This window comes from Homalodisca vitripennis, unplaced genomic scaffold, assembly GCF_021130785.1.
Source record: "Homalodisca vitripennis isolate AUS2020 unplaced genomic scaffold, UT_GWSS_2.1 ScUCBcl_6893;HRSCAF=14322, whole genome shotgun sequence".
Lineage (NCBI taxonomy): Eukaryota > Metazoa > Arthropoda > Insecta > Hemiptera > Cicadellidae > Homalodisca > Homalodisca vitripennis.
The window spans coordinates 23,014-32,924 of record NW_025783006.1 but is presented as its reverse complement, the minus strand read 5'-3'; the positions used below and the strand labels follow the sequence as shown (position 1 = coordinate 32,924).

The 9,911-nt window shown below is 31.5% G+C and overlaps 1 pseudogene; it reads left to right on the top strand.

The window, feature by feature from the left end:
• The first annotated feature begins 138 nt into the window (after positions 1-138).
• The window catches only part of LOC124373984, a 32,741-nt pseudogene continuing 22,968 nt past the window's right edge, over positions 139-9,911 (top strand).

Genomic DNA, 9,911 nt, shown 5'->3' with positions numbered 1-9,911 from the left:
AAACAACATTTAGACCGATGAGTTAACAATCTGACTCTTGATAGTAAACTTTACGATGATCAAGTCTAGTGTGTTTATAAATAGGTGTAATGTGTTACATTAACATGTTTATTAATGGTCTATATTATGTTTTTCCAGAGACATCGTAAGCATGCTCGTCTGAACAGCGTAGCCCTCAAACCTTACTCTCATGCTGAGCTGCTGCAGACGTTCCCAAATCTAAGGGTGTCTTCCAAATTCAATAGGTAATCTATCAGCCGTTCTACGTGTTTATCAATAATAATTTATATACCTTAATGTAAATTTTTATAATGCAGCAACTGAAAATTTTGCATTCTAGGTAATTATCTAGAACAAATAGAAATTATCCCCATCTTCTTCAAGATACTCTCCGTTAGACTTAATATATTTGTCCAATTGGTGTTCCTTTGTTCTAAAACTTTTTTTATATTCATATTTTCAATAATTTTCTACTGTATTTTATGAATTCATCATACTCGGAAATATTTTCTCACTGTTCAGTTTAGATCACTTGGTAAAATGATAACAAAACCGGTCTGCTTTGTTTCAGAAAAGAACCAGTTTGATATAAGCGTTAATTCCTAAGATATTTCTGGACAACAACTTTGCTCTGAACAATATAGAAACGTTCAACACAGTGTTTCCTCACCTCGGCCAGCTCAAGACACTACCGGCTTCCACCACTGCCCCTTCCTCGTCCCACACAGCCGGTAGTCCCACCTCTATAGACTCTGCCAAGATTCTACAGGAAAAGGTAAATTTATTGTATTACAAATCGACTAATTATGGTGTGAAACGATTTATTAATGTTGCTCTGAAACAAAAAATAAAGTTGTTGATAACTTTCAATATATATTAAGTACAGGTGGTACCTATAATTAATACATCTAAACAGATGTAAACACATCGATCAAACTCGCCCTATTTTTGCCTCTAATGGTAAAAATGAATGCAGCTCTAATTCGGATATAACATTCTTAAACTCATACTATGGACTCATTCATTATTAAAGAATGTGCAACTGCGTTACAGTTATAAAATACATATTTTATGTATGCACATTATATAGTTTGCCATCAGTTTTCCAAACGTCTTCACCCAATTGTATTCACTGACTTTCAGGTAATGTTTCAGTAAGACACTAAAAACTATCCTGATTTGGTTACAGATATTTCTATGTAATAAACAATGTTCTTAATAAAGATGTAAATTCCAGTACAATTACATAAAAAATATGCTGTTTGTGTAATTTCTGGTTCCATAACTGTCACTGCATTTTTTATGACTCATTTTTATTCCAGTTTTAAAAACTGGTCAAATTCAGTTATAAATTACTGTGATTGTTTTATTCTTTGCAAATGTATATTTTCTCCATATTTGATGACCACATGATTACTTGTATTTAAATGCTTTGTTTCCTTCTCTTTGGGATACATTCTTCAAGTTCAAAAATAGGAATATGTTCTTTTTTTAAAAGTGAGAAACTAATCTGATTTTGGGTCAGTAATATTTACCTGTTAATGCAATATTTTTGTCTAAGTTTTCCAGTTTAAAACAAAATATTGAAATATTTAGGCCTAATCGTGGAGAGGCCAACTTGAGTCAATAGATGTTACCTGAAACTGAGAAATATGTAATCTGTTCATTAAAGTTGTGTTGTCATAGTATTTGTGTAGTCTCTTCCACAGTAAGGTTGAAATATTTTAAAGATTTCAATAATTGTGTTCACAATATTTTGACACTGCAATTCACGTAACCTTATAATTTACTTAATCATCATTACTAATTTTCATAAGTTCTAAGAAAATTGAAATGTATAAATACACTGTATCTGTCAGATTCTTAATAAGAAAAAGCAATTCTCATTGTTAATCAATATCTAAATTTGGAAATTATAAGATTGAAGGCCGAGGTGGCAAATCACGAATTTGACGTTAACAACGTATTCTGCTCATCACTCCTGAACAAAAAAAATATATATGGTTTTAGGGGTGCAAATGACAAATAACATGATTTTAGAGGGTATATACATAAATAGTTAAGTTCTTAATGTTTTAATGTTCTGTTTGTGTGCTGTGTCGGGATATCTGTAAATATTATATTATCTGCGGGTGGGACTGATAGCGTGTCTGTTATCTGAGCGCTCTGGGGAAGAAAGTCAGAGATAACGTGTACTGTAGGTTGGATCAAGTGAGTGCGTGACGATCATGGATCAACCATCCACTAGTTCGACCAATCGTAGTGAATTGGTGGTTGTCAGAGTGTTTATTATCGGGCCATGTTAAGAGTTTACGTTTCGACCGAAACGAGATTATTTAGTTTCTGTACAGTCAGTGGAACACACTAATGGTAAGTGTTCTCCAGTACACTCTATTTGATATTTTACTGATAGGTACTATCTCGAGGGATGTTTTTCTTTCGTTGACGAAAGTGCTGCCCCGCGCTGATGGCCAGAGGCACTCGTCTCAACTCGATAACAACTAATTAATTTGTAGCTCGAAATTTAAGAAAAACATTGTTCATTTGCATCAAAATTCCAAATGAACTGAAATTCTATTTCAGTATTATTTTTCATTTACGTTTGCAAAGATGGCGCCAAATCCGATGACGTCATCACAAGGTTGAATCATGGTCACAAAAGGTCACGTGATGCCCGATGTGGATGTAGAACATGGAAATATTGTTCTGCGCTTGAACAGTTGTTCCATTTTTGATGTTCTAGAACTTCGTTATTTCTCATTTCCACCCCGTCAAACCTTATATTGTTTTGTTTTGTAGGACGATTCCAATAAGTTATTAACACTTGTATTTTGCCGCTCCGGCCGTTAATATGACAATTGCCCTAAATTTATTAAATGCATCTAAATTCTAAAGTTATATAATGCTCCAATGGTGTTGTTTCAGCTGACTCATTACCTGGACATTGTGGAAGTCCAGATAGCCCAGCAAGTGTCGCAGAAGTCTGATGCTTTCTTCCTGGCGATGACCTCTCACGACACTCTCATGGAACAGCTAGGACACACGATATCTATGGTGCGCACTCTCAGGTGTGTTTCAGCACTCCAGCAGTCCTGAAACTATGTTTATATCTTGATTTAATTGCATTATTTTGGAAAAAGGTTCTGTATTTATAAACAATAAAATAGTAAACTGTAAAAACAAATTGAAAGTCGTCTATTTCAGAGAGAGCAAGTTAGAGCACATGAAGGAAGTGTCGTCAGCGTAGAGTACACTTTTATTAGGCACAAATTTGGGAAGATCATTAATGAAGACCGTGAATAAGAAGGGACCCAGGACTGAGCCCTGGGGGACCCCGCTTATAACCTGCTTAAGGTCCGACCTCTGATCACCTATTTTATGTAATAATTTATGTATAATCCGTGTTATATAATCTATAACCTGTTTAATTGAGATACAATGTAAAGTCTGATCATTATTCTTTTACAGAGTCTGACATTGTTAAATCATTATTCCACTCCCATGGTGGTCTCACTCCAACATACGTGGTTGGTCCCATATTTCTGTTTCAGTTCACTCCTGACACATACAGAAACTGTTTCTACAGTTCCTAAGTGCCAAATTTAGGTTTATTTCTTAGATGAGTCGCTTTGGAATTATATATATACTGCATATTATATTTTTTGTAGTCGAAACAGAATGTTAATTCACTTAGCTGTTGGAGAGTTAGCCAGATAACTTTTGTCATTGTTGTACTGGTGATTGTGGTGTAAACATTAGTAGATATGAATATGGCGGTTCTAGACCACTTTTGGAGTAAACAGAAAACCAACGGAAAATACTGTTTAAAGGACAATAAACGAATCTGTAAAATCAAACAGTAAGGGGTTCCTAGACCACTTTTGGGACAGACAGAAAATCAACGTAAAATACTGTTTAAAGGACAATAAACTAATCTGAGAAAGCACGAATGTTAAATAACCGAATCTTTAGCTGTTTTACTGTTCATTGTAGGCTTCTAATTTCTAAGCTGTTTTAATGAAAAAATCCAGAAATCTTCGAAATCTTTATTCCACAAAGTTAATTGTAACACAGTCTTTATCTTTAATAGTCTTCTTTCCAGTAACAACCAAGTGTAATTTTTCATTTTTGTTTAATTCTTTAATCTTTTTTTCATCCAAAACAGTTAAAAATCTGTTCGGCAAGTGTACTTTACAATCTTCCAACTCGGCAATTATTGTAAACCCGAATTTATCTTTTATTTTCTCCAAATTCACAATTTTGTGTTTCTTATTTTCTTCTAATTCTATTAATTTCTTGTATTCTTTGAACTTTAAATCACCAACCTCATTTAATTCCTTTAGTAGCTCCATTTACATAAGAAAAAAATTATTGAAAAAATAGTATAAAGAATTTAAATTACCCCCTACAAACCAATATAGTACTATTTTGTCCTATAAACTATACTATTTTTTCAATAATTTTAAGTCTTAGTTTACAGATTTTTCTATAATAAATAGAAGAATCTATCACTGTTTCAAATAGGTAAGAAAGGAGGGTTACTATACTACTTTTCAAATAGGTAAGAAAGGAGGGTTTACTATACTACTTTTCAGCTACCTGTAAAAAATCTACTTTTTTTGCAAAATTTTGCTAGAATTCTACTAAATTTAGCAAAGTTTTACTAAAATTACTGCATTTTTGTTCAAAATGTTGAGTTAAAAAATTTCAGCTACTTTTAAAAATAGTGAAAAAAGTTAGAAAATTGTACTAATTTTGGCAAATATTAACAAATTTAAAAATTTGGAACGCGGAACGTGAACGTGAACGTGGAACGTAGAACGTGAACATGGAACGTGAACGTGAACGTGGAACATGTTTTAAAAACACGAATTTACATGTAAAATCTCGTTAAATTAAACGTAAAACACAAAATTTACGTTCATGTTACGTTCTTGTTACGTTCCACGTTCTACGTTCCACGTTCTACGTTCCAACGTTCTACGTTCCACGTTCTACGTTCCACGTTCACGTTCCACGTTCACGGTCCGTGAACGTGGAACGTAGAACGTGAACATGGAACGTGAACGTGAACGTGGAACGTGAACGTGGAACGTGAACGTGGAACGTGGAACGTGAACGTGGAACGTGAACGTGAACGTGGAACGTAGAACGTGGAACGTAACAAGAACGTAACATGAACGTAAATTTTGTGTTTTACGTTTTAATTTAACGAGATTTTACATGTAAATTCGTGTTTTTAAACATGTTCCACGTTCACGTTCACGTTCCATGTTCACGTTCTACGTTCCACGTTCACGTTCACGCTCCGCGTTCCAAATTTTTAAATTTGTTAATATTTGCCAAAATTAGTACAATTTTCTAACTTTTTTCACTATTTTTAAAAGTAGCTGAAATTTTTTTAACTCAACATTTTGAACAAAAATGCAGTAATTTTAGTAAAACTTTGCTAAATTTAGTAGAATTCTAGCAAAATTTTGCAAAAAAAGTAGATTTTTTACAGGTAGCTGAAAAGTAGTATAGTAACCCTCCTTTCTTACCTATTTGATTACAAAGATTATTACGGAAGAAATCGAGATTTTTCATCAGCGAAAGAGTATATTTTTAAAGTTTTAGAAGGAATGAAAGAGAACAATATGAACATCATTAACTACTGAATTTCTCTAATATCGTTCTTAATCACATCATAGGCTAAAAATTTCTCAGAAACCACAACCACATAACAAATCGCGTTTGTAACAGCATTTTGAAAATCCATATTGATAATTATATCGTTTCTTTGAACTAGAAATATTTGTCAAACTCTTTGTTGTATCAATGACATAAATGGGTCTGTTTGCTATAAATTCTTTGGGGTTGTAATACATTTCCATATTTTTTGTAGTAAACTTTCTTAAAATCTTGATACATCTGATACATGATTCTGAAAAGACCACCGGAAATGTTTAAATTTTGTAATTCATCTGGATAATAAGAACCATTCAATTTTACTCTGATATTTTTTACATCCAAACTATCGAACTTTGAAGGATTTTTTTCTTGATTATTCTGTCTATCTGTTTGAAAACCAATGATAACGAACTTGGGATTGAAGATATTTCTATAAATATTTGTGATATCGAACGAATAAGTTGTTCCGGAAATACCTTTTTGCTCAATACATTGCCAATCTAGAAAATTAAACGTGATGTTTTGAGATTTTATAATTTCATCAATCAACTGAATTTTACTCGTGGTTTTGTAAATCAATCATCGGAACTCTAATGAAAAACTCGTTAATTGTAATTTTGCCATCAACAGGCATAACATTTCCAGTTGCAGTCTTCAGAATCACATCATCGTCTTCAGCTCTTATGAAACTAATGTAAAATCCACCTTTATAGATCGGAATAGTAACATTTTCAAAGAATCCTAAGCCGAAATGTGCTAAATCACCGACCGCTTCCAAATTGTCCAAATTTAAAAGTTGATTCAAAACTGTTTGAAAATACATCACTTTTGGAATAACAAATGGTTCCTTTAATAGTGCTTAATTGACCACAGTTTTCGACTTCTTCTATCAATTTATTGTGTTTTCTTACTTCAATCTTAGAAAATAAAAACGGTATAAAATTATCGATTAATCTAACATTATCAGTTCCAAGATATGCTTGACCATCTTGTTTTGTTAAAGTTCAAGAAATATAAAACTGGAAGTTAGACGAGCAAAAGTTATCTCCAAAATCAATATTAAACTCAGTTCTTTTATTCGGTTCATTCAAATGTTGTTTTACTAATTGGATAGAAATTTTTAAACTCCGCCCTTTCAATATCACTAGCATATTTTCTGTAGTCCGCCATTTAATAAGAGAAAATTTAAACATCGTGTATCATTTTTTCATCGATCTAATGTACGTTTTTATAAGAAAAGATATAAATTAGAGTCATTTTTTTAATGATCTACTTCGTCATATTCAGGATTCTCTTCCTTAAATTTTGCAATTTCGGCCACATATTTCAATAAAATCTGCACAGGATAGTAACCGCTATCTATAATATTGTTCCAATCAACTGTATCTTTATTTTCATCCAAAAACTTTATACTCAAGTGTTGATAGAGGCAAAGAAACAGACATATGATCTTTTAATTGATAATGTATATTTTCTTGAATGAACTCTGGGGACAGATTTTGATATTTTGCAATGTTATACCAATTCAATTTGTTTACGTATAATCTCATCATATCTTCGGATAATTCATATTTTTGAGAAATATCATCCCAATGTTCTTTTTTCAAATCTCTTTCGTGTTGCATTATAAAAAGATCGAAAGCACTGTAATGTCCCGCCATCTCTATTTATTAAGAAAAAATTTCAAGTTTTTATAAATTGGCTCTTTTTAGCGTTACATTCAGCACATTTTCCCGAAATTCTTTTAACTCCATTGATGTTTGCATAGTATTTTATATCATTTGTTGCAGTTTTTTTCTTTACATCTCACACAATATATGAGCGCCATTTATATAAGGAAATTTTATCATGCATAAAACCCTACGCGAATACCTATTTCAGTAAGATCTTCCTCCATATTATTAAGTTTTTTTCTAATTTTTGAAATTTGACAGCATAAGAATCATTGTATTCAACAAATTTATGACCAATATTCTCAAAAGTTTTCGTAGCATCTAAACTAAACTTATCAAAAGACTCTTTAAAATTAGTAAGTTTTTCATTAATTTCACCAACATCGTCTACTGATCTTCTATTTCTGGCTTCTAACTTGTCATAGACTTCTGTTGTAAAATCTTTAACATGCTGTTTATGATTCTCATAATTTTGTTTTAGTTCATTAAACATTTTAATAGGATCTTCTAATTGAATCATTACAACAACATCAAATGGATTTAATTCCTTTACTAACACCGCTAATTCTTTTTCCTTTAAAATCTAAGGCATTTTTAACATTCGGATCATGTAAATCAACAATATCGATGTTTTCTGATAATTTTAGAGGTTTTTAAAATTTGTTCTTTAAACAACAACATCATGTTTGTCAATACCAGGTCGAACACCGACAATTCTTTTCTTATTAGCCAAACTAACATAATTCTTTTCAACTTTGATCGCTTCAGTAATTTCATCAGCTTTTTCGATATGAGACATTAAATTGGTAAATAATTTTTTTACACCATCATCAACTTCTTTTTCCAATGTTTTTATTTTATCAGCAACTTCATTTGAACTCATGAAATTTGCAAGTTTGTTATCATATTCTGCTTTAAAATCTTCAATCTCGACAGCAAACGTATCTGAATCTGGAAGGTTTTGTAATAAATTTTCTAACTTGTTATCAAACTCATTTCTCAAACTATCAAAATTCAAACTATTATCTACATTTTGAATAATTTGTGTTCCAAATACGTCAAAAATATTTTGTGAATCCATATTTATTAAGCAATAATTTGTTAACAACTTCTTTAAAATCTTTACCATTACTCAGTTCATTCAAAACAAAAATACACAAATGTCCACAAATTGGGGGATCGTTATAGTCTTGAATCTGAGAGTCATTGTAGTAGACGCTTGAATTTTTTCAAATATTTGATCAATTCTATCGGCGGTTTGTCCTCAATTCTTCCATACGAATCAAAATAACATGCATTCTTATCATTTTTATAATAACAAACCCAATGCGTTCCACTCCCCAAAATCGAGTCTAAATTCACAATTCCACATTCAAATTTCTTAACTTTTTCGGGTAATGTATCTCTCATGAAAATTCCTCTAAAATGTTTAATATTTTTGCAGATTTCTTCCAATTCTCCGAATGTTAAGGGTTCAAATTTTTTTTAATGTTTGATTTCACGTAATTCAAAGTTTTTTCATCTAATCCAGATCCTGTAACATCTTCCAACTCTTTATCTAACCAATTTAAAATGTTTCGAACAATAGGAATCACATCTTTTTTAACGATTGGAGCAGCTTTACGAACATAAGGAACAACATTTTTAACAACTGGAATATTTTCTCCAAAATCTAATAAATCTTTCAAAAGTCCACCATTTTTGAGTTCTTTCAACTGATTATAAGAAAATTCTATTCTGGTTCCTTTATTGTTTTTCTTATGTTTTTCGAGTTTATTGTATTGTCTATTTGTTAAAAATATCTTATCTTCGCCATTTTTTAGTTGATCTATTTTAAATTGAATACTAACGGGTATTTTCTTCTTAAAAGCGGATTTGATTTTTTCTTTCTGATTTTTGCTGAAGTTTACGTTCACCTCCATTTATATAGTTAAAATTTCAAGTTCTCTTCGATTCCCATTCCTAGTTTTCTCTTCAAAAACATTGCTCCAGCTGTTGGAAGCGCAACAAATCTTTCACCTAAACTAGCATCTTTTGATAAAAATCTATCCATTGCCTTATCTTGCAAAACTTTATCTGCTATATGTCTGGAATTTGTGTCTCTATGTTTTGCATAAAAAATATCGTGTTCCATAGCAGCTTGATCTAATTTATTTATACCAGGATCTCCTCTTTGTAGTCTTTTTTCGAGTTTTGTGCCAGGCCCCAGATACTGATAAGTTGGTACGTGTAATTCAAAAGGTAAATTGTTGATAAAAATCATTCAAAAGTCCGCTACCTTCAATCATAGATGAACTTATTGCCGGCAAAACTCGTTTTAAATATTTAATTCCATCAGGTTTTTCAATCAATTCATCAAGTTTGTTCGAAATAAAATCTTTAATCGCTTTCTTTTCGTTCAAAAAATTGTTGTTTCCAGCCTTCTCTTGAGCATAAATATAATTTATAATTCCATCGAGTTTTGTCAAATCGTCGATATATCTGTACTCAATCTTATTATCATTGTATTTTCTTACACCTGATCCTTCGATTCGTTTTTCCCAAATTGGTTTAATCAAATTGATATAT